Source organism: Sus scrofa, chromosome 10, assembly GCF_054392235.1.
Source record: "Sus scrofa isolate SSC_HxYL_T2T_F1_AM1 chromosome 10, Sscrofa_HxYL_maternal_Yorkshire_Landrace_v2.0, whole genome shotgun sequence".
Taxonomy (NCBI): domain Eukaryota; kingdom Metazoa; phylum Chordata; class Mammalia; order Artiodactyla; family Suidae; genus Sus; species Sus scrofa.
In genome coordinates, this window is record NC_139392.1 from 95,845,951 (window position 1) to 95,855,809 (window position 9,859).

Here is a 9,859-nt window from a genome sequence, read left to right on the forward strand (position 1 = left end):
GATAACGGAGGCAGGAGAACAAGCAAGTGACGTGGGAGACGGTGGCGGAAATCACGGCCACAGAAAAAAAAATAAAGATAAAAAATGAAAACGGAGGAGAGTCTAAGAGATTTGGGGGACAGCATCAAACACACCAACATTTGTATCATAGGGGTCCCAGAAGGAGATGAGAGGGAGAAAAGGCCAGAGAAAACATTCAGAGGTCACAGCCAGAAACTTGCCTTGCGTGGGAACGGAAGCGCTCACTCAAGTTGAGGAAGTGCTGAGACTCCCCCACAAGATAAACCCCAGGAAAACACAACAAGACTCATGCTAATCACACTGACAAAAATTAAATACAAAGAAAAAACAGTATAGCCACAAGGGAAAACACCAAATAACATACAAGGGAACCCCATGAAGATAACAGCTGATTTTTCAGCAGAAAATCTCCAAGCCAGAAGGGAGTAGCAAAATATATTCCAGGTGATGAAGGAGAGGAGTCTAGAATCACAGATGCTGTACATACCAGCAAGGCATTCGTTCAGAGTCGATGGAGAAATTGAAAGCTTTTCAGACAGGCAAAAGCTACGCGAATTCGGGACCTGCAAACCAGCTCTACAACAACTGCTAAAGGAACTGCTCTAGGCAGCAAAGAAAAAAACCTTCTCTGTAATCGCTTTCAGAGGATAGAAGCACATACAACCATACCCCAATAAAACCTTTAAAAAGAAAAAGCTAAATACTCCATGATTCCACCAATATAGGGCAAACTAAGGAAACAAGGAAAACCCAGGGGTTTCCAGGAGCGGTGGTGGGGAGAGATGACTAGACAGAGCACAGAGGATTTGGGGGTCGTGAAAACACTCCGTTGGTACCATGACTGTGGATGTGTCGTTAGATGCTTGCCCAAACCCGCAGAATTTACCCCACCAAGAGTGAGCCCTAAGTAAACTGCAGACTTTAGGGGATTATAATGTGCTCACCTAGGCTCATCTTTCTGCTGAGTGATGTCTATAATGAGTGAGGCTATTCATGTGTTGTAGAAGGGGATATATGAGAAATCTTAGTACCTTCCTCTCAATTTTGTTGTAAAACTAAAACTGTTCTAAAAATTATTTTTTAAATGCAAAAAAATAGATAGTTGGTTCAGTGGAATAAAAGTTCTTTGGCTAAAGGAAAAAAGACAAAACTATGCAGTGAATATACAGAAACTATTATGGAATATATATATATATATATATATATATATAGTTTTTTTGTCATTTTAGGGCTGCACCTGCAGCATATGGAGCTTCCCAGGCTAGGGGTCTAATCTGAGCTACAGCTGCCAGCCTATGCCAGAGTCACAGCAACGCCCGATCAGAGCAGCATCTGCGACCTACACCACAGCTCATGGCAATGCAGGATCCTTAACCCACTGAGCGAGGCCAGGGATCGAACCTGCAACCTCATGGTTCCTAGTAGGATTCGTTTCTGCTGTGCCATGACGGGAACTCTCTCTTATGGAATTTTATTCCATAAAAGATTTCAGACCACAGCCTGTAGTCAGATGTTTCACTATTATCCTAATTGCTATTTAATAATTATTTTTGAACTACCTCCCCAAAACTAAAAATAATTTTTTAAAATCCTCCTATTAGAGAAGACTTACAAACTTTGAACACTTTGTTAAATTATGTGTTGTTCTTTTTTTTTTGTCTTTTTGCTATTTCTTGGGCCGCTCCCATGGCATATGGAGGTTCCCAGGCTAGGGGTGGAATTGGAGCTGTAGCCACCGGCCTACGCCACAGCCACAGCAATTCGGGATCCAAGCTGTGTCTGCAGCCTACACCACAGCTCAAGGCAACGCCAGCTCCTTAACCCACTGAGCAAGGCCAGGGATCGAACCCACAACCTCATGGTTCCTCATCGGATTCGTTAACCACTGCGCCAGGACGGGAGCTCCTTTGTTGTTCTTTTTTTTAAAACGTCGAGATGTAACTGGCATATGACATGGTATTTAAGTTTAAGATGTACAACATCCTGATTTGTATATATTGCAGTATGATTGCCTCCGTGTTGTTAGCTAACCCCCTCCGTAATAGCGCCTCTTCTTGGTGGTGAAAATTAAGGCCCAGTCTCTTAGCAGAAGTTTTTCAGACGGTATTGTTGTCCGTAACCACTGTGCTGTGCATTCGTCTCCAGAACTTGTTTGCTTGTTGGTTTCCACTTTGTAGCTTAGATAACACCTTCCCAATTCCCACATCCCTCAGTCCCTGGTAACCACTAAATGACTGTTCTGAGTTTAGCTTTTTTAGATTCCACAGACATGTAATATCACACAGGACTTGTCTTTCTCATCTCACTTGGCATAATGCCCAAGGTCCATCTATGTTGTCGCGAATGGCCGGATTTCCTTCTTTCTCGTGGCTGAATAGTGTAGCGTCGTATGGAACACCGTCTTTATCCACCCACTCACTGACGGACACTTAGGTAGTTTCTATGTCTTGGCTATTGTGAACACTGACAGGAGACATAGACAGGAGTGCCTATGTCGCTTTGATGTCCTGTTTTCGCCTCCTTTGGCCACGTTACCTGGGAGTGGAATTGCTGGATCACATGGTAGTTTGGCGGGAAGCTCCGCACTGTTTCCCACAGTAGCAAAACCAATTTACATTTCCAGCAACAGTGCCTAAGTGTTCCCTTTCTTCTCATTTTGGCCAACACTTGTTTTCTTGTGTCTTTTTGATGAAGCCATTCTAACAGGGTGAGGGGTTATCTCACTGTGGTTTTGATTTGCATGTCCCTAATAATTTGAATATGTTTTCTTGTGCCTGTTGGCCATCCATATTTCCTCCATTTGAAAAAAAAAAAAATGTCTATTCAATTCTGCCTATTTTTTAAATTGTTATTTTTACCAATACAGTGTGGTCCTGGCACAAAAACAGACACATATATCAATGGAGCAGAATAGGGAGCCCAGAAATAAGCCTATGCACTTATTGTCAATTACTCTATGACAAAGGAGGCAAGAACAGTTTCTTCCATAAATGATGCTGGGGCATTGGGTAGTAAAAGAATGAAACTAGAACATTCTCCTATGTAAAAAAATAAACTCAAAATGGGTTAAAGACCTAAATGTAAGATGGCATACTACAAAACTTTTAGAGGAAAAGATAGAAACAGAAGCAAAAATAAACAAATGGGACCTAATTAAATTCCAAAGCGTTTGCACAGCGTTTGCTCAGGCTGGGACTTCCGGTACTTGTTGACTAAGACTGCAGTAGCGGGCACTTTCGTCTTCTTCCTGAATGAACATAGTATCAGCTGCGAGTTTGTCATGTATGGATTTCATTATGTAATGTTCCTTCTGTACCTGGTTTGTTGAGGGTTTTTTTCATGAAAAGATGTTGTATTTTGTCAAATGCTTTTTTAAAATCTGTTGAAAAGATCATATGATTTTATCTTCCATACTATTGTCTGGCATATCACATTTATGGATGTACGTATGTTGAACCGTCTTTGCATCATAGGGATAAATCCCACTTAATCACGTCCCTTAATGTGTTATTGAATTAGTTTTGCTAGTAGTTTTCAAATACTTTTTGTGTCTACATTTACCAGGAATATTGGTCTATAGTTTTTCTTTTCTTATAATGTCCTTATCTGGCTTAGGTATCAAGACAGTGCTAGCCTCAAAAAATGAAATTGCAAGCATTTCTTCCTCAATTTTTTTGAAAGAGTATAAAAAGGATTGGTGTTCATTCTTTAAATATTTGGTAGAATTCACCAGGGAAGCCACTTGGTCCTGGAGTTTTCTGTGTTAAGAGGATTTCGATTTTTGACTCACTCTCCTTACTCATTACTATTCTGTTCAGATTTTCTATTCCCGATTCAGGCTTGATAGGTTGTGTGTTTCTAGGAATTTATCCACTTTTAGATTGCCTAATTTGTGGGTATATAATTGTTTATGATGATTTCATGATCCTTTGTCTGTCTGTCTTTCTTTCTCTCTCTCTCCGCCCCCCCCCCCCTCTTTCTTTCTGCTTTTTTTAAGGGCCGCACCCGCGGTATATGGAGGTTCCCCGGCTAGGGGTCAAATTGGAGCTGTAGCCACCGGCCTATGCCACAGCCACAGCTATGCAAGATCCAAGCTGCATCTGTGACCTACACCATAGCTCATGGCAATGCTGGATCCTTAACCCTCTGAGCGAGGCCAGGGATTGAACCTGTGTCTTCATGGATGCTAGTCAGATTCATTCACCGCTGAGCCACAATGAGAACTCCCCTTTGTATTTCAGTGGTATCAGGTGTAACCTCTCTTTTTATTTATTTGAGTATTCATTATCTCTTTTTGTCTTTTTAGTCTCACTAAAGATTTGTGAATTTTGTTAATCTTTTCAAAAAAGTTAGATTTTTTTCTTATCTCTATTTCATTTATTACTGTTCTGATCTTTGTTATTTCCTTCTTTCTGCTAATTTTGGACTTCATTTTTTTCTCATTCCTTGAGATGTAAATTTAGGTTATTTGAGATCTTTCTGTTTTCTCAATATATACATTGAGTTTTATAAAATTTCCTTTCAGGACTGCATTTGCAGCATCCCATAGGTTTTGATGTGTTTTGTTTCCATTTCCATTTGTTTTGAGATATTTTCTCATTTCTCTTTTGATTTCTTCTTTGACCCACTGGTGATTCTGGAGTGTGTTAGTTTCTACATATTGGAGGTCCTGTCATGGCACAGCAGAAACGAATCTGACTAGGAACCATGAGGTTGCAGGTTTGATCCCTGGCCTTGCTCAGTGGATTAAGCATCTGGCATTGCCATGAGCTGTGGTGTAGGTCACAGACATGGCTCAGATTTGGTGTTGCTGTGGCTGTGGCACAGACCAGCAGCTGTAGCTCCGATTAGACCCCAGCCTGGGAACCTCCACATGCTGTGGGTGTGGCCCTAAAAAGCAAAAAAAAAAAAAAAAAAAAAGAAAGAAAGAAAAAGAAAGAAAGAAAAGAAAGAGAAAGAAAAAGGAAAAAAAATTCTACATATTTGTACGTTATTCAGCTTTCTTCTGTTGTTGATTTCTAGTTTCATATTGTTCTGATTGGAAAAGATACTTGGCATGATTTCAATCTTCTTAAATTTGCTGACTTGTTTTGTGTCATATCATATGGTCTATCCTGGATAATGGTCTTGTGAATTTCCAGAGAATGTGTATTCTCCTCCTGTTGGATGAAATGTCTATAATTGTCCATTAGTTCCATTTGGTCTAATGTTTGGCTCAAACCCAACATTTCCTGGTTGACTTTCTGTCTGGATAATCTATCGATTGCTGATTGTGGGGTGTTGGATTCCCTGACTATTGTATGTTTTCTAATTTCCTCTTAAGATCTGTTACTATTTGGCTAATATATTTAGGTGCTGTGATGCTGGATGCATATATATTTTATAGTTGTTTTTATCTTCTTGACAGATTGACCCCTTTATCATTAAATATTGACTTTGTTTCTTATTACTATTTTTGGTGATTATTTCTTAACTGTTTTTGGCGATTATGGCTTAAAGTGGTCTTTTTTTTTTTTCCCACTTACATGCAGTATCTTTTTCTATCCCTTCACTTTGAGCTTATGTGTCTTTAAAGCTGAAGCGAATCTCTTGTTGGCAGTATATCATCAGGTCCTTTTCTTTTTTTAACCCATCTAGCCTCTCTTTTAATTGGTGAATTCTGTCTATTTACATTTAGCATCAAGGACTTACTTGTGCCATCTTATTGTTTTCTGGTTGTTTTGCATTTCCATTGTTTTTTTTCCCTCTGTTTCTGCCCAACTTTGTAAATTTGTGATTTTTTGTGGTAGTGCTCTGCCCCACCCCCTTTTTAATCGACTCTAGGTGTTTTTGCTTTGTGGTTCCCGTGAGGCTTACGTAAGACCTCTCATAGATAAAACAGTCCATTTTAAGCTGATAGTACCTGAACTTTGATCAGTAAAAAATCATTTATTGACTCCACATTTTTAAGTTTTGTAAGTTATTATGTTAACTCTTTTTATTGTGTGTATGCAGTAAAAATTATAGTGGCTATAATTATTTTAGTTCTTTTCCTTTGATCTCTATACTAGAGTTAAATGGTTAACACACTATCCTATTACAGAATTAGAGTTTTCTAAGTCTAACTATATATTTGCCTTAATCAGTATATGTTGTATGTTTCCTTGTGTTTTCATGTCACTGACTAACATCTTTTCATTTCAGCCTCAAGAGCTTTCAGCATTTCTTGAAATGCATGCCTAGAATGATGAACTCCTTCTGATTATGTTTTTCTGGGATGATCTTCATTTTTGCTTCATATCTGAGGGATAATTTTGCCCGATAGAGCATTTTTGGTTGGCAGGTTTTTTTTCCCCCAATACTTTGAATATGTCATTCCACTCTCTCCTAAACAGGGTTTCTGCTGAGATATGTGCTGATAGCCTAATGGGCATTCCTTTCTAGGCTGTAATCTTTTTCCTTTGCCTGGCTTTAGAATTCTTTCTTTACCTTTGATTTTTGACAGTTTTGTTGTCTTGGAGAAGGTCTTTTTGCATTGAGATAATAGGATGATCTATCAGCTTTGTGAGTTTTGATGTCCAATTCTCTCCTCAGGTTTGGGAAGTTCTCAACTATTATTTTTAAAGCAAACTTACCACCCCCCACTTCTGGAACCCTCATTATCCTCCTTTTCTTTTGATGGAATCCTATAGATCACATAGGCTTTCTTCACTCTTTTCATCCTTTCTCTTTGTTCTCCTCTAACTGGATTATTTCCAAACTCCCATCACCTAACATACCTATTCTATCTCCCATTTGCTTTGCTCTACTGCAGCTGCTCTCGACTGCATTTTCCATTCCCTTCATTGAGTTATTCAGCCGCAGAATTCCTACTTCATTCTTTCTTATGATTTCTATTTCTTTGATAAATATCTTCACTTTGAACCAGTATTTTTCTTTTCATGATTACATTGAATTGTCTAAGTTTTCTTGTAGCTTGTTGAGTTTCTTCAAAAGAACTATTTTGAATTCTTTATCAAGCAGATCATGGAATTCCATGCCATTAAGCTTGATTATTGGAAGCTTATTATATCTTTTAATGATGACACAGCTCCTTGATTTTTCTTGTTCCTTGTGGTTGTGTGTTGCTGCTCTTGATGTGAAGTAGCAGACACCTCCTTACATCTTGGCAAGTTGCCTTCAGATAGGGTGTCCTCTTGGTATTGTCATTAATTCTGCATTTGGGTACCCTGGTTCTACTCTGCTCATTCCCTCTTGTGGCAAACTTATAAAGCTTTTATATCTTTTCTTGTTCTTACAACTCACCAGACTGTCTCCTGGAAACCTCTTCTTTATTTTCTGGAAGGTGGTATTACAGCTTAAGTGTCGGTTTTCTCCCTTGTCCACAGACCCTAGCCAGTTCTCAGATCACATGCTCTGTCTACTGGAGTCTTCTTTTGCTGCTGCACTCGGGAGCACACATAAGATGCCAGCTGCAGAGTAGGGGGAGGTGTGTGCTTAGCTCTCAGGGCACTGGGGATGCCCATGTGCCCAGTAGGGAGATTCCCCAGGTGTGGCACTCCGAAAGGCTCATGGGTGGACTTCTTGCTGGATTCAGATAACAGGAATTGCATCCCTTTAATGACATTTGATATCTAGCTCTTTCCTGATCTTCCCTTTGCCGGTCCTGGGGGTTTTGCCTTAGTACCCTGGAGGCTGCTGGAGAGAAACAGGTTCTCAAGCTGCTTCCTACCCTGCTGGGGTAGCTGAGCATTCAGTCCCTACCCTCCTTGTCTCCTGTGAAAGAGGTCACCATGTCAGATAGATTCACTGTATGCAATGATTCCTTCGTGATGGGGGGGGGGGATTCAGTCCTGGGAAAGTTCTTCTTACTATCTCCACTGCATCCAAGCTTTTCCCCTCTCCAATGACATGCTGGAATCTCCCCTAGAAAAGGCTGGATTTCTGCAATTTCTCTATTTTCTGTGAATATCCATCTGCCCAGGTCAACACCCTCCAGATTTTTCCCAACTGCAGCCAGAAGGGTCAGGCAAGTTTATTGCCCCATGGGTTCCACAGCCCCTATCAAGGTCGAACCCTAACCCTCTTACCAGATGCAGAGGTGGGCAAGACCCCTCACACTTCCCTTGGCATGTGGTGCTGGATCCCACCACAGGTACTTTTGTTCATGGATGGGTATCTAATTCTTTGCTGAAAAATGACGAGAGGGAACATCCTACACCACCGTAATGCCGATACACTTGTGTGGTGTTCCTCTCCTTGTCTTAATTTCCCTTGGTATTTCTTCTATTCACTGACACAGTTCTCATGTGTAGACTTCCCTAAACTGCACTTCTTTATCTGTCATTTTGTACCACCTCATCTTGTCCTCTGCAGCAGTCCCCGTGCCGGCTGCCTCTAGTTATTATCTCGTCACGTCGTTCTCATTCCCACTTCTGGTCTAATGGTTTCCTTACCATGTCAAATCTCTGTCATTACTTGAAAAAAAAATTACTCTCCATAACATTTAACCCTGCAGACTTATCTCGCCAAAACTTGTTTTTCGTTTATAACTTGCCCCCTTCCCCCCACCCCGATTTTAAAAGTTATGTTTACAGTAAAAACATGAAGGAGGAAAAGGAATCATCCAGAGTCAATATTGGAATGTCTTTCTTCAGCTAACTCATGCTCGCCTGTCAAGCTTCAACTTACCTATAGGTTTTTTAAGTCGTCCCTAATTCTTTCCCCTCCTTTTGTATGCTTTCTATGTAGCCTGTAGGCATGTATTTTATCCTCATTGCACCCAAATCTGGGTAATAATGAAATGCGTACTTATTTGATCGACACCTTGCTAGAATGTAAGCTAGAGACAGAAAATGTCTGCTCTGCTCATTGTCATACCTTAGCATCTGACACAAATGCTGTGGCAGCTCAGTTATTAAAGGAGCGAATGTTTATTCTGTCTTCCAAATTTCCTTGGTTTACACCTTCAGTTACACTGGGTCCTGTCCTGGAGGGTAGGGCCATCTTTGTGGGGCTGTGTCAGAGATGTCAGGAAAATGACACCTCGGCTTTGAGCAGCTCTAGCTCTCGGACTTTTTCCAGCAGGAGGTTAAGGAGTTGGAGTAGACAGAGGTTTTCAAACTGGCCTGTAGACCCCTTTCCAGGGCTGCCTAACTGAAACGTCACTTTAGAGGTTATTGACTTGAAGATTTTTAAGCTCTCGAATTTCGGACTCTGAGACAGACTAAGAGCCTATCCTCACAGAGAGGTCAAATTCTGCTGAAAACTGATTTTTTTTTTCTTGTCAGCCCCTAAGTATGAAGGTGGCCCTCTACTGCACATCTGCTGAATGGATACTGACTGCAGGTAAGGTGCAGATGCGGGCATGAGACAAAGCCCTTGTTTTTAGGCTGCTCTGTCCAGTGTGGGCAGCCAGCAGCCTCCAGTCAATGAAAGGCAGTTGGTCCAAACGGGTGTGCTGAAAGGATGAGGCCCACGCTGGATTTTGACGACTTAGAACAAGAATGTAAAATGTCTCACTGTTACATCAATCAAATATGGAAACATTTTGGATGCTAGGTTAAGGTGGCTGTATTATTAACGTAATCTGTTCCTTTTTAATATGGTTTAATATAATTTATAGTTCTTAGATACTATTTAATGTTTTTATTTAACTAGTCTTAACTTGATTTTTACTTATAGATGGTTACCATTTAATACGGTCATTGGATAATATTTAATGGTTTAATACTTAATATGGTTACCAGAAAGCTTTAAATTACCTATGTACCTCACATTGTGTATTTTCATTTGACAGCAGTGTTTGTAATTTAATGTGATAGTACTTAAACTTTTGTGAACTTACCTATCCTTTACT